The 27,165-nt window shown below is 33.7% G+C and overlaps 1 protein-coding gene across 1 annotated transcript in view; it reads left to right on the top strand.

The window, feature by feature from the left end:
- Positions 1-27,165, top strand: part of GALNT13 (polypeptide N-acetylgalactosaminyltransferase 13) — a 474,931-nt gene that overhangs the window by 124,370 nt on the left and 323,396 nt on the right. The window lies entirely within an intron of this gene.

The raw sequence follows: 27,165 nt of genomic DNA, 5'->3' as shown, positions 1-27,165 counted from the left end.
GCTCAGGTCATGATCTCACAGTTCGTAGGTTCAAGCCCCATGTCAGGCTTTGTGCTAACAGCTCAGAGTCTGGAGCCTGCTTTGGATTTTGTGTCTCCCTCTCTCTCTCTGCTCCTCTCCCACTTGTGCGCTCGCTCTCTCTCTCTCTCTCTCTCTCTCTCTCTCTCTCTCAGAAATAAATAAACATTAAAGAACAAAAACAAAACTAGCCCACCAGGAAGTTTCCAGGGTAGCAAAGTATAGTGCCTTCACAAGAAGAAGAGCAAAAGTTCAGTTACAAAAGGAAATATTTGGGTGATGTCCTGTTCCCCTCTGAGGTTATTTGCTGTACTCAAAGTCTTAGTGTTATGCTGCATAGCTTCACCATCTATTCTTATCGTCCTTTATTACTTTAGTCTCTTGTGATTAATTTGGCATTAGTTTTAAGACACAATAGTATAGCAAATATGTAAAACTTATTTTCCAGCAGTAACTCTTCCTTAAAATTGTCTAAAGACCTATTTGGTTGAGGAAATAAGTTTCTGTTAAAATAAAAATTAAGATTTTTCGTTTTAATTGGTGTATGATTTTGTAATCAATTTATCTCTTTCTCTGTTTCTCTGTCTCTGATTCTCTGTTTCTCTCTTGCTCCCTCCCTCCCTCTCTCTTTCTCTTTGTGTCTCCCCAAAATACATTTCAATATTTAACTTGGCACTGAGTAGTTATGTACAATATTTAATTGGCAGACTGACTTTACTTTCAAAGGAAAATATTATTCACTTAAGACATTCTCTTGGCTTAAATATAAACTATTTTTTTTCCCAGTTAGCTATCTTGCTTGGCCTTACTTTCAATATTTTCCATTTCCAGAGCTTTTTGTCTCACCTAACCTATATCCATAAAACAGTAAGTTATTCTTAAATTAAGGAGAAAAGATAAAGTATATTTTATGTTCAAAATAATATAATGCATTTAACTGTTTCTTTCACTATGCAGTGTTTCCTATCAGTTAATTTCCAAGCAGCTACGCCTATTTCATTGACTCTAGGTACAGTTTAAAAGCTGAATATTTTTTATACTTTTTTTAAAAGTTTAGTTATTTATTATGAGACACACACATACACAGAGAGAGACAGAGAGAGAGAGAGAGAGAGAGAGAGAGAGAGAGAAAGCCAGCAAGCATGAATGGGGGAGGGGAAGAGAGAGAGGAGAGAAAGAGAATCCCAAGGAGGTTCAACACTGCCAGCACAGAGCCCCATGTGGGGCTTGAACCCATGAAGCCCTGAGATCATGACCTGAGCCAAAACCAAGAGTTGGACATTAACCAACTGAGCCACCTGGGCACAACTGTTTTTTTTTTTTTGTTGTTTTAATAGAAAAATATACTTTTATATGAAGGATAAATTTCTTTACCAGCTCTACCTGATACATGATTGATGGATGTGAGGAATGTTTTTCAAGTCAGAATGCCTATTGCGAATGCCCAAGACTTAATAGATCTGACCTATGTTCTTCATATGTAAGCAATTTAATGTTCCAGTGACATTTTTTTAGTGGCTGTTCTTTTTGTGATTCCTTCAGCTGTCAGCGTATTATCTAGATGTGCTAAAATTGTTAAGTATAATTTAGTCTCATCACTACTTCATAAATGTTGGTGATACTAGATTTGCTACTAGATCATGTTATATAATGTGTTAGCAGAGAAGAATCCATACTACTGTATCACACATCTCTAAAAACATTTTGACTACTTATATTTTAATAGAGTTGGTTTCTGTTGTAACTCGATATCTTTTCTCTATTTAAAACATTAATCTTAGGTGTGCCTGGCTCAGTTGGTTAAGCAGCTGACTCTTGATTTTGGCTCAGGTCATGATCTCATGCTCCTGAGATCAAGCCCTGTGTGGAGCCTGACACCTACTTAATATTCTCTCCTTCCTTCGCCCTCTGCCCCTCCCCCACTTGTGCATCCTCTTTCTCCTTCTCTCTCTCTCTAAAAAATTAAGACATTAATCTGAAGAGAGCTACAGGAGCTTCACTAGAATACCAAAGGTACCTATGCAGCAAAGAAGGGTTAAGAATCCCTATTTTAGAAGTTTTAATTTAATATTTACTTTCAAATCATTGCCAAAATAGGCTAATTTTTGCATTCCACCTCCAATTCATTCTTGTCCTCAAATCTCTTTCATTATGCATAATGCATATGGTCTCTCTGCAAGAAGAAAAAGAGAAAAAAGGATTATTTTTCTTAATATCTCAATAGAATGCAATGGTATTTATTCAGTTCTATTTATTCATGGGTTATACCCAAAAATGTTCTATTTATTAAACTTAAAAAGAAGTGAACAACATGGATTATTTATAGGATAAATTAGAATTTGTATAATTTCCTCTGAATAAATCATAGGAAATTAAGGAATTCATATATTTTAAAATATACTGGCTTTAATATTTGTAATATTGAATGTGTTTTTGATTTTGTAGCTTGTGAAAGGTTTAAGCATTAAGCATAAACCCTTATAAGTTGAATATTGCCATTTCAAAGTGCATTTATCAGCTTCTACAAACCACAAAGTATGTAGATTAAAATAATTGGTTTTATTCTCCCTAAGTACAATATCTATAAAGCATGGCGGATGATGTCTTCTTCTTAGCATGGTGCTAGACAATATAATAACTTGAAGTTTCTTTCAACTCTAAGAACAGATAATCTATTCTATGTATTATTAGTGTATATATAGTAAGGAAGAATTCTGTTTATTCTTAAGATATCTCTTTTATTAAACTATTTATTTGCTTTGGACAAGCAAATCAAAATAGAATTTCAAGTCTTCCAGTGGAATTTATATAGCATATTCAAAGAAAATCAAATCACAGGTTCTAGATAGTGTTTTCATTCCTCTCACCCCTAGTCCCCTGCTCCTGTTCCTGGTGTTAGTTAGGTACACGCCCACTTGCCTTCTGACTTCTGGTTTTGGAACATATCGAGCTAGCATGATTAGTAGAGTGGAGAAAAGACACAAATATTCTTGCAGTGAACCAGAGGTTTATAAGACACTTGCCATCTTTTCAACTGGTTATGGGCAGTGACATTGAAATGGTTTATAGTAATCTCAAACTCAGTTAAAAATAACAGAAAAAGTCTCAACACTGAACTGGTTCTCAAAGCCTTCTTATCTCTTGTATATACAGATTCAGGGACTTGTATACGCAGAAGTGTTTGTCATCTTTTATAATATTTTCTTAACTGATATTCTTGCTTCTAATTTTCATCATAAACAAACATTCCCTATGCCACTACTGATTAGTTATAAAATACTATATTTACACCATGTGGTTCAAATACTGTTAATAACTTCTTATTGTCTCCAGGATAAATCCAAACTTAGTAGCACAGTATGAAGTCCTTGGTGGCAAGGACTGTGAGAAATACCAATCAGTAGCAACCCTCTTCCCTAAATGAGTTCTAAAAATTGAAAAATAGGACAAAATGTTAGCAGTTGTAGGTTAAAGTAGTACTTTTATTAATGATAAAGATTAAATTGCAGGACATAGCTTAGTATGAGAACCAACTGAATCAGAGAATCAAGGAAACCTAGCCAATGTGACACGGAGTATTTGGGGAAGAAATATCCCATATCTTCAAAATAAATGCATAAATAAGAAAGTAAATTAATTAATTAATTAATCATTTTTAAAGCCTTAAAGCACACAGCAGATCACATCCTGTTTTCTTGCAACACTAAGAAGATTTTATTTTCAAAAGAGTTTGCCATATTACACAATTTTCTGTTTTCAAATTAATGTCAGGTTATTGTTTCAGTGAAGTTTTATTGAGTGTTCACTCCACACAAAGCATTATATGCTAGGCTTTATGGGAAAATCTGGTATAGGCTTTGGTATTCTCCTGTGGCTTTTCCTTGTAGTTCATAACCTAGTGGATGAGACAGACACATAAATAAAACCAAACAATAACACAAAACGTTTGGAATGATGCAAAATATGAGAAATACTATTATAGGTGAATGATGTGCTATGATGGTAGGAGGGATGAAAAGTTAATTTTCTATCCAGCAACAGATCCCCCTTAGAAGAAAATGTTATAAATAAATCAGAGTTAATAAAAGGCCTGTTTCTGTATTTATCTTGATAAACCTAACATGGAAGATAATATACACCGTTCATTAACAACATCCAATTATTGAAATATCTCTCCAGAAATATTTCTTTCTGAGAGAGACAGAGATGGGTGGGGGAGGAGTAGAGAGAGAGGGAGACACAGAGTCCAAGGCAGGCTGCAGGCTCTGAGCTGGATGCGGGACTCCAACTCACAAACTGTGAGATCATGACCTGAGCCAAAGTTGGAAACTTAACCAACTGAGCCACCCAGGCGCACCTCTCCAGAAATATTCTGAAATGTGAACCTTTATTAATCAGTCCGTGGAGACCCTTCCTTCATCACATAAATGCAGTGCTCCGAGTTTCATGAAATATGCCTAATAACCATTAGCTTGTGAAAGTTTCTTCAGAATTAGACCTTTGCTGAGAAATTAAGGATCTTAGAGGCACCTGGGTAGCTCAGTCAGTTAAGTGTCTGACTTCAGCTCAGGTCATGATCTCATGGTTCAGGAGTTCAAGCCCCATGTCAGACTCCGTGCTGACAATTCAGAGCCTGGAGCCTGTTTCAGATTCTGTGTCTCCTTCTCTCTCTGCCCCTCCCCCCATTTGTTCTCTCTCTCTCTCTCTCTCTCTCTCTCAAAAATAAATAAACATTAGAAAATTAAAAAGAAATTAAGGATCTTAGCAAAACTGGGAGATTATAAATATATACATACATATATGTATATATGTATTCATATATATGTATGTATATATAGAGAGAGACAGAGACAGAGAAATGGAGAGAGAGAGAGAGAGAGAGAGAGAGAGAGAGAACGTGAGTGGGGAGAGAGAGAGAGAGAATGAATGAATGAATGAATGTTAAGCTGGCTCCACGTTCAGCATGGAGTCTAGGATCATGACCTGAGCCAACATCAAGAGTTGGATGCTCAACCGACTGAGCCACCCAGGTACCCCCCAAACTGGGATTTTTTAACATTTATACAGAACTTTGACAGGATAACAAAAGTCCATTTTGACCAGTATAGAGAATCTAGAAAGTACTGTTTCATAGCACTTTTTTCAGTAATGGAAATGTTTTAAAATTCTCACTGTCCAATATAGTAGCCTCTAGCCCCATGTGAATCTTGAGTACTTGAAATATGGCTATAGCAACTGAGGGACTAAATTTTTATTTTATTTCAATTAATTCAAATTAAAAAACCCACATATGCCCAGTGGCTATCATATTGTATAATACAGCTCTAGAATGAACTTCTGAAAATTAGCTAGGGTATTCTTGGTTAATTGATGAGGTAAGGAAACCAAAAGTGACAAACCAAGGTGGATACTATTGGAGCCTCTGCTAGTCCCTAAAGCCCATTCACCCCTGACTTTCCCCTTCAATGTACAAAACTAATGTGACAAGCCTGCCACTTGATACTAAAAAAATCAAGTGATCCTGACCGTTGGAAGTATGATAAATGATGCATCTTGTAGGTGGCAAAGTGTAGGAACTTCCATCAGGAGAGTTACCTCTAAAGAATTTCATCATTTCCTTTCTAATATGTGCTTGTCCAACAGGAAACAATCAATAATTGCCTGCTGAGTAGATCATCAAACAAAGTGAATTAGCTATACAATTGGAAAGGAATAAGTAGGAAAGATTGCAACTGTAGAATGTATGTTATTTGAGATTTTGATTGTTTTGAGTTTATAGATTAAGTTGGGAATAATTGATATTTTACCAGTATTGAGTCTTCCGATTCATGGACATAGAATATCTCCTATTCCTTTGTGTATGATTTGTTTCATCAAAGTTTTATAAATTTCCACATATAGATTTCATACATCTTGGTTTCCAGTTTAATTCCATTGTGGCCTGAAAACATACTTCATATGCTTTTTATTATTTTAAAATTTTTATGGTACATTCTGTGTCTCCAAATGTGGTGTATCCTGTGGAGTCTGCCATGTGATTGAGGAAATGTATAGTCTGCTGTCATTAGGTGGAGTATTCTATAAATATTAATTAGATCAAATTGATTCATTGGATTCTATATTCTAGTGATTTCAGGTTCAGGTCATCTATATCCTTACTGATTTTCAGCCTGCTAGATCTACCAGTTATTGAAAGAGAGTTGTTGACATCTCTAATCATATATACATTTTAAACTAATCTAAATATACTACAAAATGATGTTCTATTGATTCACATATAGTATAGGTAATTTTTAACAGAGTTTACTAATTCCCCCATCCTAAGCCTTATGACAGACATTTCTTTCACTCATTTCACTTGTCTATATGCTATATAGCCCAGTACGCTATTACTGTTATTGTTTTAGACAATTATTGGTCAATTGATTTTTAAACAACCTTGGCAAGGAAATATAGTAGAGATAGAATTGTCTTTCCAACAAGTGGTGCTAAACAATTGACTATCCATATAGAAGAAAATATAGGAAAAATTTCAGTGTCATAGGGTAGGTAAGTATCGATCAGGCAGGACACAAATGAGCAAATCATAAAAGGAAAAAGACAGTGATAAGTTGGGCTTCATAAAAATTTTAAATTCTGTTTTTCAAAAGAAGAAAATGCCACAAAGTGGCAGAAAACATTTGCAAAACATATAGCTTATAATAGATTTTATCCAGAATGTATAAAGAACTCTTATAATCATAATGAGATAATAAACTATCCAAATAAAACAAATGGGCAAAAAATTTGACTAGACACTTCACCAAAGAAGATAATGTGATAACAGATATGCATATAAACAGATGCTCAATGTTATAGCATTAAGGAAATGCAAATTAAATCCAAAAGAAGAACATACATCTACTAGGATGGCTAAAGCCTAAAGACTGAAAATACCAAGCTCTGGCTAAAATGAAGAGCAACTAGAAATCTTATTAATTGTTGTAGAGATGGAAAAGATACAAACACTTTGGAAAACAGTTTGGTAGTTTCTTATGAATTCAGTCATATATTTACCTTATGCTTCACCAATCTAATTCTTTAATGTTTAATGATATATATATATATATATATATATATATATATATATCTCCACACAAAGATTGTAGATTATATATATGTCCACACAAAGATCTCTGCACAAATGTTTACAGCTGCTCTATTTGTAGCATGCAACAACTGGAAGCAAATTTCCATTTACTGGTGAATAGATTAAACGAATTTGGGTACATATTTACTGAGAAATACTACTTAATAAAAAGGGAACAAATTGATCCACAGAAGAACATGGCTGAATCTCAAAACATCACATTAAGTGAAAGAAGAAAGACACACAAAAAACACAGAAACCTGAATGATGTGAGATTCTATTAATTTGAAATTCTAGGAAAGAAAAAAAAATTATAGGAACATAAGACAGTTACAATGACTATCAGGGGCTGGAAATGTGAAGAGCTGATTGTCTGCAAATGAGCACAATCGAACTTATTGATCAGGAAGTAATCTATATTTTGATTTGGTGGTAATTATATGCTGTCAACATTTGTCAAAAATAATCTTAACAAGGATAAATTTCATTACGTCTAAGTTACATTAATATATATATAACTTTAATGGAATAGAGTAAACATCAAATAAACCAACTCTTAGCCAGATTCTCATAAATTCTTACAGTAAAGACTTCTATACCTCAGTATCTATTGTCATATACAAATTTGCCTTCAGGAAAAAAATTATAAGCCTTGCCAAAAAGCAATATAAAACATAATCTGAAGCAACAAAGTCATCATCAGAACCCCGATTCAGATATGGTTCAGATGTTGAAAGTATCAGATGTGGAATTTAAAATAATTAAGAAAATACATTATAGAATCTAATGGAAAAGGTAGGCAACATGCACCACCAGATTGATAATGTCAGTAGAGATATGGAAACTATGAGAAAAAATTCAAAAGAAATATTACATATTAAAAACATAGTAATAGAAATGAAGAATGCATTCAGTGTACTCACAGCAGACTTAACCAAGGAAAGAAACAGCAAACTTGAACATAAGGTAGCTGAAATTACCCAAACTGAAATGCAAAGAGAAAAAAGATTGGAGAAGGGAAACAAAACAAAACAAAACAAAACACCCAAGACTATGAGACAAAGTAAAAAGCACAACATTTATGTAATTGGAATAACAGAAGGAGAAGAGAAAATGAGTAGATGAAATATTTGAAGGCATATGATTTCCTCAAATCACAGATCCCAGAAGTTCAGAAAACACAAATAAGATAAATACCAAAAACACAGATGTAGGAATTTCATATTGAAATTGCAGAAAACTGAAGACAAATAATAATCTTGAAGGCAGCCAGAGTGGGGTAACCTTATCTACAGAGGAATGACCATAATTAGAGCCAGCTTCTCATCAGAAACCACACAAACAAGGAGAGAGTGGAGTCAAATAGAATATTAAAAAAAAAAAAACAAAAAACAAAAAACAAAACAAACAAACCACTCTCAATGTAGAATTCTATATTGAAAGAAATTGTCATTCAATAATGGAAGAGAAAGAAACATTTCCCAAACAGTAATTGAGGAAATTTATTGCTTGCAGACATGTATCCTAAGAAATTTGAAAGAAATTCTTTTAAAGGAGTGGGATAACATGTAAAAAACTTGGACCTACATAAAGAAAGCAAGTATATCAGAAAAGAAATGCATATCAGTATATTGATATATCTCTGCAAGAAAGATCTCTTGTTATAAGTAAGGACCATGGGAAATAGAAGGGACATTCACAGAAACTTCTGAGATCGAAACAATTAGAAATGGGACCATGATTAACTGACATACAGAGATACCTCGGATAACCTCTATGATATCAGCCTAGAGAAACAATTTCTGCCATGTTGACATAAGGTATATTTCTATAAAGTCCTCTCTAGAACAGTACAGGGGATTGAAGAGAATTGTTTGTCTGTTAATGCCCCTACAGTGCCTCAGTATAAGTTCGCCTCTGAACATTGGTCAGACAGATCAAGATGACAAAGATAGACACTATAGCATTAGTCTAAATACTTACAATGTATAAATCAAAATAAAACTATTAAAATATTTTTACCCTCAAAAAAAAGCTACAATGAGATGTCACTACCTACTCATTTTTAGGACCAAATCAGAATGGATAACAGTATCTAGTAATAGCAAGGATGTGGAGGAACTGGAGCTGGTAAGAATGTGATTTAGAGGAAGCCTTGCAATTTCTTATAAAGTTAAAAATATACATCATACAATCCAGCAATTTCATTTCTAGGTGTTTACTCAAGAGAAATGACTACCGATGTATTCACTAATACAGATGAATCTTAATATGCTAAGGGAAGAAGTCAGACACAAAGAGCTACATACTATATCATTTTATTTACACAAATGCTATAAAAACAAATCTACACTGTAGTGACAGAAGACATATGAGCAACTCTGAGCAGTTGTGTGACTGGAAGCAAACATGGGGACTTTGAGAATAATGGATATTCTTTGCGTTTTGATTGGAATAGTGGCTAAAGGGTATATACATTTGTCAAAAATTGAACTGCACACATGCAATGAGTGTATTATATTTAAATAATACATCACTGATGTTAGTTTTGAAAAATGTATCTTCGGGTGCCCGGGTGGTTCAGTCGGTTGAACATCCGACTGTGGCTCAGGTCATAATCTTACGGTCTGTGAGTTCGAGCCCCACACTGGGCTCTATGCTGACAGCTCGGGGCCTGGAGCCTACTTGGAATTCTGTGTCTTTCTCTCTCTCTGCCTCTCCTCCACTGTCTCCTCTGTCTCTCTCTGTCTCTGAAAAATGAATAAATGTTAAAAAAAAATTTTAAAAAAAGAAAAATATATCTTAACACTGAGGGCCAAGAATTAACCTTAAAATTAGTAACATATCTGGATCTCCTTCTCTATTTCTCTCTCTCTTTTACTTGAAGATGGGCATAACTAGAACCCCTTAATTATCTTAAGATATATTTAATCATCCAGAGGAGGGAAATCTCATTTATATGCAAAATAAGGAAGCTATATATCTAATAATTATATGGATGTGATAAAAAAGAAAAAAAAAGACATATCCACCATTTGCAGGTTTCTAGGCAGGAGGAATATGCTTACAGGCTGGAACGATGGATCCAGAATAAGAACCAGGTATCTTTGTCATTATGTATTAAATTGATTTACCTAATCTGATGTAATAAAATTTCCTCTTTGTAGTTTGTTATAGGTCTGTGTCCAATGAACAATATGCAAATAAGGTCACTATCTAAGTACTTTATATTTCCTGCAGAAATAATTATATGATTATTAGAATCATTTTTTCCAGGACAAAATATTTGGAAATGTAGACTGCCTATGCTTTGTCACAGCCCAGAAAAGTCATGGCATTAAGGACTAGTAAAATATATACATTATTCTCTTAATACAATATATCCTCACTTGTAGGGAAAATTTAATTATTTTTAACAGATATGAATTCTGAATTAACATGAACAATGGTTAATTCAGTATTAAAGAGGAAAATTTTAAATCAGTAACCATGAAATTAAGTTAAATTGGTTAAGAAACAGATTACTGTGCTCTGAGACTTATTAAGTAGAATTTGATGCCTTTAAATTGACTTTAAATATACAGCATAATTACAGCTAGATCAGAGATTGTGAACTGAGTTTTGGATTACTACTGAACAGATAATTAAAGTAACCACATTAAAAGAAATGGTAGATAAACCTTTCAGGAGAGATTTTGGACAAATACATGTACATATAGGTAAATAGCACAAAATCTGAGGTTATACTGCCTGTGTTTGATCAGGGTTTCACCTGTTAACTGGGCAAGCATGGAAGTTATTTAAGCTTTCTGTTTTTTTATGTTTCCTCTTCCATAAAATTGGGATGATGAGAAATAGTGCCCGCCCCATATATTTGTTATGCAGATTACATGAATTTACATATATAACATACTTAGAACAGTGCCTATTATTAGTGGTACTAATAAGAGCAGATAACATAGAAGGAAATGGAAATTGTTGGTGGTTGAAACAGAACTGAGGAATGTATATTAAAAGATGTAAGAAGCACTAGGGTAGGAATATTTTTCTCTATTGATATATGCCAAGTATCCCAAATAAAGCCTAGCATATAGAAGTCAATAAACACTTGTTGAATTGAAATTAACCTGAAGAGACAATTACATCATATCCAACACTTTTATAAGTTAAACATTCAATTACATCTGAACAATTATAACTAAACATGTAATATACATGAAAATAGAATTGGAAATTGTTGCATGAATACTGTCCCCAACTTGATAAACAAAATCTTAATGAATTAGATAATCTTCAGGTAGGAAAAAAGGCTACAAAATGCCCTTATAAGGAAGGAATTGGCATCTGACAGGACAAAGAGAAGATGGCAATAATTTACATTAGCTGAGGAGAAAATGAGAAGCAATGGAAGAACTCTAAGATGAAAATTTTTTTATTGATCTAGAATTTCTGAGTTGTATTCTTTGAGGAGTGTATCACATTGAACCTTGCACAATTAAATTTGACAAAGTTTGGTTCCATTTTACCCACTTCCTTTTTGCTAGTCCATGTGATTAACAGATAACAAATAGGAATGGAGTTTCCCTAAATAATTATAGTGAAAATTAAACTTTTAATTTTGCCTTGGACCTCCATGTATAGCTTGCTTTAAAAATCTTAGGAGCATCTTTTCATATGAGCAGAATGGCTTTACATAATGGTTTCAGATGCTTTGTTACAAGAGAGATAATGTACCTTCTTCCACATCTCAAGCTGAGGATCCCTGATTTCTTTTCACAGAATAAACAAATTATGTCAGTTAATAGGCAAGTTGCTACTATTGTGTGATTGTGTTTAGTTTGATGTGATACTTAATATGAAAAGGAACTTTACCGCATTATTCTACTTTGCTAATCTCCCAACAGTCTATTTTTCCTGAAACACATATGCTTACTCTTTAAATTATCAGAAACTTGTTAAGATCGTGGATGATTTGCAAGACTGACTTACACTAAACTCGACTTTATTTTGTAAATAGTTAATGTAAGGAGAGGTACTCTGGCTCTAAGCAATTCTCTATTCAGAACACTTTTTGTGCAATCAGGCAAACCAATTTTGAGATATTGTGAGTCTATAATTTTATAAGATATGCAGGAATGTGCGTTTTGATGAATGCAAGTCAATATGGACATGCATCTGTCCAGATTCAGTCTTTTCATCAACTGGTCTCTTTTTGGAGAGCTCATGAAATAGGACAGTACATAAGAAAAAGGAAGCCAGAGTGAATAAATAGAGCTGGAAGGAAATAATATCTAAGGGGTAGTGAAATCTTTGTCTTTTTTTTTTTCTGTGCTACAATGGAAGAAGAACTAAAATTTGATCAATAAGCAAGCTTAAAGGCCACTTCTAAAAGAACACTCACCTTATAGCTGCACTTAAAAAAAAAACTCATTCTGAAATTACTAGAGTCTTTTTACCTCTGTGTGCTATGAAATAAGAAAGGAAATAATTCAAATTAGTTCAGTGATGCAAGAGAGTAAATATAACTGTGAAAATATAACAACATAATGATAGATAGTAAATGAGTTGTCCCTTCCCAGTAGTATGAATAAAGAGCTATTAGCCATAAATTGCAATGGAATTACTTATTGGATGACAAAACCCCTAATATAAAGAGATTTTTAAATCTGTTTCTTAAAGTGACTACAACTACTTATTCTTATAGAAAACTGGATCTATTACTGAACATTGGCAGGCAATTATGCCAGAGTAAACTGCTTTTTTCTTCAGATTAAAACAGGTTCATGGGAAAAATTCCTCAAAAATTTCATAGTTACCTTGAAAATTAAGTTCAAGTGCATAATCTCCATCAAAAAATGTTAATCATGATAAGTTTTAAGTAGTACAGGATTTAAATTAACAATGCATATATGATGAAAAGTAAATACTTTTGTAGTAGTATTTGTATTAGTATTTTAGTATTACAATATTAGTATTGTAGTAGTATTTTGTAGTAAAAAAGTAGTATCAAAATGATATTTTAAATATTACCACAAAAATCTGTATATATTCATATATGTGTATATGTGTGCATTTGTATGTTTATATAATTTTTTCCATACATATAAGCATATATATATTACAATATGTATACTTATTATATAGTCAGGTAGAATGTTAAATATTTTAAGAGGAAACTATAAAGAAAGAAGAAGGAGGAGGTTACTGTTTATCCTCAGCCTGTTATTTTATATTGGTTCACTAATTTAATCTGTAGCTTGTGTAGGTGAATAAGCATCTACAATATGCGTTTGACCTTGTAATGTAACCAAAATTTCCTTTAAAAAAATACAAGGTTTATATAATAAAAGCCAGGGTATATTTGATAATATTTAATGTAGTTCTGATGAATTTTATGAAAGATTATGTTCATGTAAACATAAAACATGTTGGTTGAGTATTTTGATTTTTATGAAAAAATTTAAATTTTAGAATTATCATATTTCTTTGGCACAGACAGCAAATACTTATGAAAATGAGTATTGACTTAGGTCTTGGGTATTTTGAATGGTTGAGTTCCTGGAATATTTGGATACTTTAAAAATGGTAAAAGTAGTATATGATGGATTTCTGAAACTTTAATGGCATATTTACATTATTCAGCCAGGACATTCTGTTTAACATTTTTGACTCTTACATAAAGCCATCCTTTATTATAGTACAATATTAATATCCTGGTTGCTTTTATTAGTAACTAACAGAAAATGTCCAGAGGCAGAAGAAAATTCAAAACTTAGTATAAGTTAATACTAAGCAATAAGATTTGTAATTGTGAATAAATGCAAAGATCAGCAGCTGGTTTATACAGATGGCCAATAAAATGTTGGAATGCCCAAAACACAAACATAAGGGGTGGCAGTAGGAGGCAGGTAGTGATTAGATATGTGATGGCTGAGGTTAGCTTTTAGTTTGGGTAGAACACTGGACTTTTTTCTTCTTCCAGTAGAAATTTTCTCTATGAAAAAATAATTATCAAAATATTACATTTCGCATGATGGTGCCCCTTGTAGGAAATTTTATTAATTATTTTGATGGCTTGAAATTATTGCTGGAGCTTCTGAAGACGATCTGATTTAAAAATCAAGTAACCATTTAGGTCCATTACTTGTCGGCTACATTGAAGACCTGACATAATTTCATTTTTATAAGTTTACTGATGAAATATGCAAGCTTTCTTTTAGGGTTACATCTGATCATTCAGAAATGTCAACCTTAAAAACCTTCATTAACTTCATGATGTTTTTAGTATCCATAGAAACTGGCAGTAATTTAACCTGACTTCAAAGAATACATTCTGTTAGTATTTAGAATAAAACAGCAAATTATACTTTTATGATTCCACTCTGTGTGCCACACCATTTTAAACTTCCTTTTCCACTTTTTGTATTCTGCCCAACCCAACCCTTCCTACGACACCACGTCAGAATATACACATGTATATAGTACCTTAACATACTTTGTTCCATGAAATGTAACAAGGGTATTATCAGGAAAGGCAGAAAAGCAGGTCTATGACTTGAATCTAATTTATAGTTTTGTCCTAAAAAATCCTATACATTAACTTTCTCTTTTTCTTGATATTGTACCATTAAGTATAGTCAAGTAAGAAGGTCAACCCCATGCTTGGCATCAGGTGGTGAATACCAAAAATGAAATAGTATCTACATAACAGCCAACCAACCAACCATGTCAACAAATAGCAATTTTTGAGTAAAATGTCTTCAGACAAGAAGAAATGCATGTTATGATCAATTTATTGACAGCGTTTTCAAAATGTACCAAATGCACCCCAAGGATGCCTAAGATACTTCCTTTGGGTGGGAAAAGAAAATATTATAATTGTTCTTTATTTTTACCCTACTTTAAATTTTCTATTTTTGGTTTGTTTTAATATCTATATTAATCATCAGTAAATAAACATAATATATTACAGATACATGCTCATATAGTTTTAATTGGTTGAAGAATATAGCCCCCCAAAACTGAAGACCTTTAGGAAGTCATAGTAGAGAGTTAAATTGAAAAGTAAAATTGAATCCAGAGAAAGTGATGGGTTAAGTGCTTGTTAGGGTGCTTTAACTGTAAACTTTATTATGTAAGTGGGAAATCCACTACAGCTCTCCCATAACATTCCAAAAATTTTTAGCAGTGGGAAACAGATGGCACACTTCAAGCAAGTAGCCATGGAAAGTATAATACAAGAACCATTTATGAAGGAGTCAACAGAGTTTAGATAAAGCAACAAGGAACTGTTGTTTGTATACTGGGCTAGAAATCAGAGGCTATGTCATCTCATCACTATTCCTAGACCTTAAATGGAAAGGGAGAAAGGAATTATAGGAATTCATAAAAAAAATACCTCTTTGCAGAGGGCAACTTTACAGAGACTGTGGCCTTTGGTTAGGAGACAGAGCTGATGGCTACTATCCAAGGAAGAACCAAGAGAATAAATACCTTGACTCTATTTTTGTGCTACTCTCCAAACTCTTACCGGTTCCTCCCACTGGCCAGATGTAGTCCATACAGGTCAGCCTCCTCAGGCCTAGTTTGAGAAAGAGAGTGGAGTGTGGATCTGCAGGAACAAATTGAAAATTTCCTGCATTCCACTTGCCTTTATTTTCAGCATCTTCTCTTTTCCAGATGAAAAATATGTGTCTCTAATGCAAGAGATGCATAAATCCCATCACCAACATATGCTCATGATTTGATGGCAGATTAGTCATATTCCCAAACAAATTCTAAAATGTTAGCAAACCTCAGTGCTCTTTACAGAAGATAATCTACAAAAAAAGTAGGGAAAGAAATTCTTTTTTTTTTTTTAATGTTTGTTTACTTTGAGAGAGAGAGAGAACAGGGAGGGGCAGAGAGAAAGAAGTGGAGAGAGAAGACCAAAGAGGCTCCATGCTTTCAACATAAAACCCAACACGGGGCTCTATCTAATAAACGATGAGATCATGACCTGAGGCGCAATCAAGAGTTGGACGCTTAACAAACTGAGCCACCAAGTTGCCCCAAGAAATTTTTAATTGACATAAAATATAGCTTCCATAGTCTCATGATTTACATAGCTACTCATGAGAACTTCAATGACAATTATATATTCTTTTTTTTTTAATTTATTTAATGTTTATTTATTTTTAGAGAGATAGAAAGCCCAAGCAAGGGAGGGACAGAGAGGGAAAGAGAGAATCCCAAGCTGGCTCCATGTTGCCAGGGCAGAGCCCAATGTGGGGTTTGAACTCACAAATCTTGAAATCATGAGTTGGACACTTAACACTGAGCCACATTAGTGCCACAACAATTATATATTCTTTTAGCTACACTCATTCAAGTTGAATTCTAAGTTCTGTCAGTGACTAGTCTGTAGTATTCTTTACCTGGTGATATGATCCTGTGGTATGAGCCTTTGATTAGTTCTGCCTTGATTGGGTTGCTTCATTATTCTGTTACCCAGCCTATTACAGAAGTGAGGCAATCTAGAGAAACCTCTAGGTTCCAGAAATAGTTTTTCTTGCCTCAATTGTGTGGTAGCAATCTGATTTCCTATTGTTAAATGACATCAGTCACTTCAACCATTATTGTAGTCCCATTCTCTGCCTATATATTTAACAACTTGAGGATCTTATGATGGCCAGGGGGCATACTCAACTTCCAGTTTAACAGAAATTGTGTTGTCTAGTGGAAGCATTTCTTCCATGGAAACTAGTGCACTTCTTTCTACCTATAAAGCCTGAAGTTATAGAGATAGAAAGTAAATATCCTTTCAAGTAGTTATTTGCTGAAAGAGGCCACTCTAACTTTCTTTCTTAGTTCCTTAGTGCATTCTGTCTGTAGGAGAGATGACATCATACATTTGATACTGGTGTAAGGTCTATAACATCCAGTCAGACATCATCCCAAATCCACAAGATTTTGTCTCTCAAAAGATGCTATAGCAGTTTTTAGCAGATTATCCCATTCTATCAGGTCAGCTGCTTCTAGTTGGTGAGACCAATGGGTTTTGGGTGAGCCCATGGACATATTTCTTTTGTTACAAATTACTTCCCCTTGTCTGAGGTGAGATTACATCAAAATCCAATGAAAATAAGGGTTTTAAATGCCTACAAGTTGTGGTGCTGACAGAACTGTGACCAGAGAAGACATTCCAGATATGTCTGTTCCTACAAAAAAAAAAAAAAAAAACATTTTTCCTCATAGTGATGTAAGGGGTCTGGTAGAATCAACCTCATATCAGTTAGTCAGGAATGTGCCACATAAATGGCTTTGCCTTGTCTTCTGCTATTGGTTAGCTGGGTGGCCATAACCGTATCAACTGTAGTGAGAAGTTCATGGTGTCAAACCTCAGCATAGTATTCCCTTGTGTTATTGTTATCCTGGCCTATTAAGTATCTTTTCCATTGAATAAATACTTGGATTAAGTGAAAACAGGCACTGACAGCTACAGGACAGATAATTTCGTATGTCTGATTATTGAGAGGCTCCTCTGTATTGAAAGCCTTTGCTGGAAGATTACATAGTACAGAAATATCAATATTCTGTTCTTTTTTTATGGGGACCACTCATATACTTTACCAGAACTTCTTGTCATCAACTTTCCAATCAGTTTCCTTTAAATCTCTTAACCAGCAGCCCAACCTGTCAGCTACTGCTCACGGGTTAGTGTAGATCCCTACTTCAAGCTATCTCTCCCTTCATGCTGGGTAGGAGGTGGATGGGTAAAGTAGGTATATTTTTGTAAACTTGATGAATCATATGTGTGATGGTATATCAACTGCCAAGAGTTTATCACTGTGTATCTTATCACTGTGTATCTTAATTTATCCTGGATGTTGAGCTGTGTCAGGGGCTTCTTAAAATGACCATTGTTAGGTCACCTGGGTGGCTCAGTCAGTGGAACATCTGACTCTTGATTTTGGCTCAGGTCATGATCCCAGGTTGTGGGATGGAGCATGAACAGCATGGAGCCTGCTTAGGATTCTCTCTCTCTCCCCTTCTGGCCCTCACCCCATTCTCACTCTCTCTCAGTTAAAAGAAAATAATAATAATAATAATAATAATAATAATAATAATAATAATAAATAAATTACAATGATCATTGTTCCACTTAAAATGTGCCTTTACAAAGGCTACCCAAAGCAGCTGACAGGCCAAATTGATATTTTCGTTTCCAAAGAATTTTTGTTGTTGTTGTTGTTATTGTAGGCAGAGGTAGGAAGATAGGATTTCCTACTTAAAGCTGAAACTAAGGCTATTACTAGAGCCATTGCAAGATGAGAGCCTTTTAAATACTTTTAATGAGGAAGCTCATTCTTAATGTAGAAGGAAATAATTTCATATTTCAGCATTATTTTATTACCTTAGTGAACACTGAACACTTTAAATGCTGGGCCAGTTGTTTCCAGGAAACATTTATGACTAACATGTGCCAAACAACTTCTTACTGTATGTAAGAATAGAATTGGCTTAATAGATGTGTACAATGTTTTGTAAGGATGACTGTGAAAAAAAAAAAAGTAAAACATTTGATGCTAATATAGGAGTTTGCTTCTTCCTAAAAAGAAACCAAGAATATTGCTACTTGTCCTTGCTCAACTACTAAATGCTTTCCTTATCTATAAATCATAGTAAACTTCCTGTGAAGAACTTTCTTGCTAAAAAAAAAAACCATAATTCCTTATGGGCGATGTTCTACCTGTATGCCATCTTATCTACATTGAGAAACTTTCCTTCCCTCAGGAACTCTGCCCAACACGGATCCCTCTGTTTTCATGCCCCCAGCATCTACTGACTTTCCTTTGTACCTGTCATGTCATAGCAAGTTATGTCTGTCTTCACTGAAGACAGATTTGTGATTCATATGTGACTGAAATCACCTTATGAGGTGATGAACTGATTTAGAAAATACAGATAATGCTAAAGAAATAATGTAAAAGCTCCTGGGATGAACCACTGCTAATCTTCACTGGTGACATGTGCATATATGTCATGCAACTTAACTTTTTTATGGAAATGAGTTATTATGTAGCATTGCTTCATGATCCTCTTTTCTCATTTTTTACGTTTATTTATTTGTTTTGAGACATAGAGAGCACAAGCAGGAAAGAGTCAGAGGGAAAAGGAGAGAGAGAGAGAGAGAGAGAGAGAGAGAGAGAGAGAGAGAGAGAGAATATCAAGCAGGCTCTGTACTGTGAGCACAGAGCCAGATGTGGGGTCAAACTGACAAACTGGTGAGATCATGATTTGAGCTGAAATCAAGAGTAGGACACTTAACCAAATGAGCCACCCAGGCTCCCCTCCTCATTTCTCATTTAATATGAACGGTATGAACATCTTCTCAAATAATATGAACATCTTTCATATCATTGAATATTTTTGCACAGAAAATTTTTTATTACTGCATAGTTTTATTTGTATATAGCACAGTTTATAGTATTTATGGTGTGTGCGTATACATATATACCTGTACATATATACAGAGAGAGAGAATATAGATTTATTTTCACCTGCATGTACAAACACATAATATTAATTTAATCATCTATGTAGGTAAAACTTTGGAAATATATAGCCTTCCTTAGGATATATATATTTTTAAAAGACTTCTTGAGTCATAATTTATAAGCTCTGCTTCATTTTCTTGTATAGAACATTATAGGAAGGTATGCTAGGGCGTCCACTGTAGTACTTATGTGCATTGGCATATAGCATAAATTCAAACAACACCGTGAAGTTATTTAAATATTCTATAGGAGATAAAATTGTGGATGAGAAAGGCAAAGTAACTGGTCCATGATTTTTTTTAAGTTTATTTATTTTACTTTGGAAGAGAGAGAGGGAGCACACACACGAGTGAGGAGGGGAGGAGTAGAAGAGAGGGAGAGAGAATCCCAAGCAGGCTGCTTGCTTCAACACGGAGCCCAATACAGAGCTCCACATGGGGTTCAATCACATGAATCATAAGATCATGACCTGATCCTAAATCAAGAGCTGGTCGCTTAACTGACTGAACCACTCAGGCACCTCTGGTCCCTGATTTTAAGGCTCAGAGCTGCTGATATTTAAACAACCATACTTTGTATTGAGTTACTATTGAGAATCATTTGTAATAGTTATACAAACTATTATTAAAAGTTACCATTGGGGATTGAAAATAAATTAATCAAACGTTCACTTTATTTAAATGGTGGTTTCTTTATCTGCTTAGGATCTCACTTGTGATATAATTAAAACCCCTTAAAGACATAGGCTTCATACATTTTAATTGTGTGCCACTATCAGAAATTTTTGAGCTTGTACTAATGAATAGAAATTTATTTATATTGTATAAATTATACAACCCAAATACTAAACACTAGTGAGGACTAAATTTTAATATAAAAAATAAACTAGAAGTTTTACATTTTTCAGATACCATAATGGAAACTTTTGTGCATCTCTGAGATGGGGAAAACCTGTATTTTAATTACTCTGTTCATCAGTCTTTCCACAGAACTAGATTGTCTCAAAATTTTATTCTACTTTTTTCAAATTACTCACTGATTGAATGAAAGGTACCAGGCATTGAGTTGAAACAGAATGCATTGATGAGTCTTCATAGAATAAAAGGGAAAGAACAAAATGCATTAATAAAAATAACACTATCAAATAGGTCCAGAATCCCAACATTTTTACAAAATAGAGTTGATTTTTTAAATATAAATTATGCAACATATATACCTGATAAGTCAGTGGTGGTCCTCCAAGTGGTGATTCACATACCCATGTTACTGCCTTCCTGTGATGGCCCTGCTGTTTATACATTCTGGCTTCCAGAATTGCTATGGTGAGAGAGAAAACATGGAGAATCACACATGGGAAGTTTTTATACACTACACTTGGACTTAACTCATATCATTTCAGTCCTCAGTTACAATACCACATTTAACTGCAGGAGAGACTGGGGAATGTGTGTCCAGGCAGGAGAGAAAATGGGCTCAATAGTTAGACTCTCTGCCATAACATATAAACAAGTAGTGGTAATGTAGTTTTATAAAAGGATAATGGAATAAAGTAAAAGTGCTATAAAATCATAGATGAGAGAACAATTATCTTTCCTTAACGTTTGAACTGATGAACAGGGACTATTTTGGTCATCAGATACAGAAGGAAGTTCCTGGCCAAAGGTATATATGGAAAGTCAGAGACGATAAAAAGAATAATTCCTGTATAGGATGGTTAATATGTAATTTCTTCATTAAATTCCTGCCACCTTTTCAAAATAAATTTTCAGACAGATCTATAAGGATGTATGCCTAGGGAAAAATATTAATTGAGTCATGGTTTATAATAGAAATTATAGAAACAACATAAATGTTCAATGAAAAGGTATCTGTTAAATAAATCATTGTATAGCCAAGCTATGGCATATTTTGCAGCCAATAGAAAATGTATGGGTTCACATGCTTATTTAGAAAGATTCCCACAATTGCGGTTCACATGATAAAAATAATCATAAATAATAAAGATAATGACAAATGAATGATAAATTTTAGTGTGCATGAATGATTCTATTTTAAATATAGAAGTATGTTTCTGCATAGATTAAAGTGAATCATCCAAGCAGTGGTTTCATTGTTTTTACATAGTGCCCACCTACCTCCCTCTGTCTGTCTCTAACTCTAGTCTTTGTCTATATCTATCATCTTTCTTCTTTGTTTTGTTATCTTTTATTGTTTTTTTTTAATTTAAAAATAAGTGAACATTTGGAATCAGTGTTCCCTTGGTTCTGCAGATGATCTCTCATTTAGCTAGCTGGTGAAAATACTACCTTATTAATATCTAACAGAGGCACCCTCCTAGAACACAGTAGTTCCGTCTGTTGGACTTGATCCCGTCAGAGCTAGCTTTTTACAACTTTCTTGCTGCATAAACATCTAGTTACTGAAATGTAATGGACACAAATCAGAACACCACATATGGCTAGGATAAGAAACAAAAATAAAATGTTACTGTGAGATGTGTCAGATTTATAAAAGTTGTATGTAATTCTTTTTCAAAGAGATAGTAAGTAAATTGCCATTAATTTATACATTAATTAGAATGAATTTGGTTGTTTAATATATATTAAGCTATATGTTATAATATCAATAGTATAATATTCATATTTGAAGAATATGAATTTATTATTTCTAATGGAAATGAGCCTAAGTAAGTAGATATAAAGTTACTTGTTCCTAAATAAGAATTACCCTTGACAAATGCAAGGTCTTTAGATTGGCACAAGAGCATGGCCCAGGGAAACCTGAGTGGAGGGCAAAATGGTTTGTGGTCCCAGTGCTGGTTTGATATTCTGCTCTCTGACTCCACCCAAACACATTTATGATTGACAAGACAAAAAGCATTGTCTTAGAGGAAATGCTTTACTGGCAATGGAGTATAAATATTCTAAGATGAGAGAGACTAAAAAGCAGGGTTTTAAATTGAGTACAGTTGACAAATTGGTAGTGATAACAGTGAGAGAAAAACTATAATGTTCCCCAAAAGAAAGCTTTTAAAGGCAAAAATACAAAAATTAACAAATTGAGTAAATTTGAGAATAGAAATACAATTTGAAGTAATTTCCTGGAGAGTGTGGAACATGGAATAACATTAGATTTTGGTTCAATATTATGCTTTTACCAATATACATCGTATATTACTGTGTTCTTTAACAGAATAAAGTAATTAGTCTAGAATCAACTTAAAAATTTTCTTACTGGGGTATTTTTTTTTAGAAAAAATGTAGATTGTCTTATCTCTCTTTTTTCAAATAAACAATGCTCATTGTTAATGGGACATTTCTACAATTGAAAAAAAAATATCCATAATACAATGTACCTAACCAACAATGAGATTAATATATAGTGTTCCTTTTGGTAAATTTATCAGTTGGTTTGTTTATATTTATATTTTTATATTTTGGTTATCCTCTTTATCAATACAAATTCTAAGATTAAAGTGAATCACCTTGAAATCTTTGCAGTATTTACTATGTTAAAAAATAAGATGCATATATATATATATATATATACACACATATATACACACATATATGTGATGATTCTACTTTTATATTTCTGCAAGCTTTACAATGTCATTTTGAATGATGTTAATTATTTTAATCACTTCACCATATAATTAGGAATAAAATAACTTATAACACAACATATTATTTTTCTAGTCCAAACCAGCTTTGGAATTGGGTTATTTCCATTCATGTTCAGACTAACAATCATGAAATCATAATTTAGATTTTGTTGCCTTTTGTATTACGTTTGCCGGTTAGAGCAGTAAAGTCAAATAAATACTTCAATGATTTTTTTTTAAGGTTGGCTGTGGGGAACATGATATTGTCAGGTTGTAGGTGGCTTTTTTTTTAAGCTATGTACAAGAGAAAGATTAACAGGTTAGAAAAGAAAAATAGGAGTTGCTTTTTAAAGCAGACCAGCAGACCAGCCTCATACTCAATCGCATAATCTTTCCCATTTCCTATTTACAGTATTTGAAGAAAAAAATAGTTTTTCTTTTTCCTAGCAAGATGCATTCTTCCAAGTAAGACCCAGAAAAACAAAAAGGCTAGTTCGACATTGTAATTACTTAACATTATTTTTGCTTAAATGAGGTGAAATGCACCAGTAGGTCTGCTCGTGGAAAAGAAAAAAAAAAACATTTTATAAAATGTCAACTATGCATTCATTAGAGGCTATTATAGAAAAATGTTTAACTTTAGGGAGGAGACATTTAACCCGATACACATTAAGTTGTTTCTATTCTCCGCTAAGAAAATGAGGATAATTAAGGAAAATGATTATATGTGCTTGCTAACTGGTTTTAGGTATAAGGATACTCTTTATGACAATTTTGTTTTTATTGATGATAATTCCATAACATGATCACACTGACTCTAACTACCATTGACAAAGCTGTCATCCTCAGAGTGCTAAGCCAAGCAAATGGCTACACCTTTGAATAAACTGCAAAACCCAAATACTTTTGTGTGTCTTAACTTGATCTTCATGCCCTAAGATGTAGCTGAGTGCCATGTCTTTTCCACGTAGAATAAATGTTAACCCTGCTAGCTTCCTACCCGTGGAGCATTATGTTGACCCTGGTACATTTTTCTGCAATGGGATAAACCTTTGTTGGAGTACATAGAGGGCATTTAAAAGAACTGTAAATTGCTTTCTTAATTTCTAGAAATTCTTAACCTCAAATTTTTAAATCACTTTTTTATTTTCTGAAGAATTTTCAAAATTTTATTTAATGAAATTATTTTGAACAGCAATTCTTTTAATGTTATTTTTCTCAGTATTTCCCTTGAGCTCTCTGCTCTGTTTTTATTTTTTTATATGTTTTTAATTTTTTTAATGTTTATTTATTTTGGAGAGAGAGACAGAGCATGAGTAGGCGAGGGGCAGAGAGAGAGGAAGACACAGAATCCAAAGCAGGCTCCAAGCTCTGAGCTGTCAACACAGAGCCTGATGTGGGGCTCGAACTCATGAGCCATGAGATCTTGACCTGAGTCAAAGTTGGATGCTAAACCAACTGAGCCACCCTGGCGCCCCTCTACTCTGTTTTTAAAATATCATGTGTGTATGTGTGTATTTATTTATATCATGTTACTGTTTAAAAAGTCTTCTCTCTTCCCATAACTACCATCATTTTTATGAGAAAAAGTCAATTTTAAATGGTGCATGCTCATTCTTCTCTTGTCAGTTACCTTACCTTATAGAATTGAATAACTGGAACTTGCTGGGAGAATGACACCTAGTTATAGTTAAGCCAGAAATGAATTCCAAAGGTGTTAGGGGTAGAAACAAAACAAAGACTTTGGATATATATTATGATAAAGAAAATAATGTATTATATTGTATTCAATGCATTACATTGAAAAATTAAAAAAAAACACTTTTTTTTGAGAATCTTATGCCCTTTCTCTAAAGCAGAGATGATAGGCCGTATTTGAGCTATAATCTAACAGCTGATGACAACAATGATATTTAAATATTCACATTTTATTATAAAAACAGTGAATTGTTAAAGAAATGCAAATTGAAACAACACTAAGATATAACATTTTGCCTATCATATTGGGGGAAAAGATAATAGATACTACACAGTGCTGGAAACAGTATGGAGAAAGCAGTGCTCTGAATTTTCTGTAACTGGTAGTGCCAACTGGAAAAACTTTTTTGGAAGTCAATTTGAAAATACATGTTTAAGTCCAAATATTGCATATCCTTTGGCTCAGCAATTTTATTTATAAGTGCACCATGCATGCATACTAACACAAACATACAACAATGTATGTACAGAAGTATTTGCTGAGTGAGTGTTGAGCTTTGGCTCCCGAATCAGACAGACCTGGGTTGAAATTACCATTCCATTACTTTCTAGATATGTGACCTTGGGCAAGTTACATAGCATGTCTAGATTTCACTGTCCTTTGAGGATTAAATGAAATGATGTCTATAAACTGTGTAACAAAGTGTGTAACACCTTAAGAGATGTTTTTACTCCTTGTAATGATGACAATGTTATTATAAATATGCAGCATCACTGATAATGGTAAAGAACTAAAAACAACCCCATTATCCATCAACCTAATAAACTTAGATTGGTTGAATGGAATACAACATAGTCACTAAGAAGAAGAAGAACAATCTACATGGAACAAAAGGCAAAAAATACTTCGAAAAAATCAAGTTTTAGTATTAATAGTATTATTCCATGTGTGTGAAAAGGCACAGTAATAGGGGCACCTGGGTGGCTCAGTTGGTTAAGTGACTGACTTTGGCTCAGGTCATGATCTTGCAGTTTGTGAGTATAAGCCCCGTGTCGGGCTCTGTGCTGACAGCTCAGAGCCTGGAGCCTACTTCAGATTCTATGTCTCCCCTTCTCTCTACCCCTCCCCTGCTCATGCTCTGTGTCTGTCTCTCAATAATAAATAAACGTTAAAAAAAAATACAAAATAAAAGACACAGTAATATATTTTGCTACTTTATATCAACAGAGAGAGAGGAAAAGGATATGAACCAATATATTAACAGTGATTATGTCAGGGAAGTGAAATAATAGGGCACTTTGTTTTCTCTATTGTAGTTTTGGTATATTTTATGCTTTTAAAATCATTCCTTAGTGTATCCAAGAGTCAAAAATTATCAAAAAAATAATATTTATGATTATGTTCTTTACCTGAAAATTAGAAGGACTCCTGAGAGAATTACAAGTATTGTGGAATCAATACTTAAGAAATCCTAGAAATGGACGGTACCTCAATACTTATCCTAGTCTAGCATCTCACAAAGACCACAAATTCACTGAAAACAAACCCCACCAACTTAATCTGATTTTAGGGATAATAAGCTTACTAAGTCCCAAAGCAAAGTTTTACTGTTAGAAATTTCTTTTTTTTTTCTTTAAATTTTTTTTTACATTTTATTTATTTTTGAGAGAGAGAGAGAGGGAGAGAGAGAGAGCACAAGTAGGAGAGAGGCAGAGAGAGAGGGAGACACAGAATCTGAAGCAGGCTCCAGGCTCTGAGCTGTCAGCACAGAGCCTGGCACAGGTGGGGCTTGAACTCACGAACCATGAGATCATGACCTGAGCCGAAGTTGGACGCTTAAACGACTGAGCCACCCAGGCGCCCCAGAACTTTATTTCTTAAATTGAATAAAATGTGCTTCCTCATAAAATTCCTGCCATCATTTCTATTTTTGCTTCATACAATGAATGAGGCTTTTTATAAACTTTCTTTAAATGACAGCTTTTTAAATAGTTTGAGGTTGAAGCATATATCTTTTTCATTTAAAATTTTCCTAGTTGTTACTATTTTTCCATATATAAGAGGATTTCCAGGCTTATCACCTTCTTGGTACCCCTATCTGAAGGTACTTGGAGATACCTAGTGTCTTTTATAGGCTGACTCATGACATTCCAAAGTCAGGATAACCTTTCAAAGA

The sequence above is a fragment of the Prionailurus viverrinus genome, chromosome C1 (genome assembly GCF_022837055.1).
Source record: "Prionailurus viverrinus isolate Anna chromosome C1, UM_Priviv_1.0, whole genome shotgun sequence".
NCBI classification, from domain to species: domain Eukaryota; kingdom Metazoa; phylum Chordata; class Mammalia; order Carnivora; family Felidae; genus Prionailurus; species Prionailurus viverrinus.
Note: the sequence above shows the minus strand (reverse complement) of the source record. Positions and strands in the feature narration are given on the sequence as shown.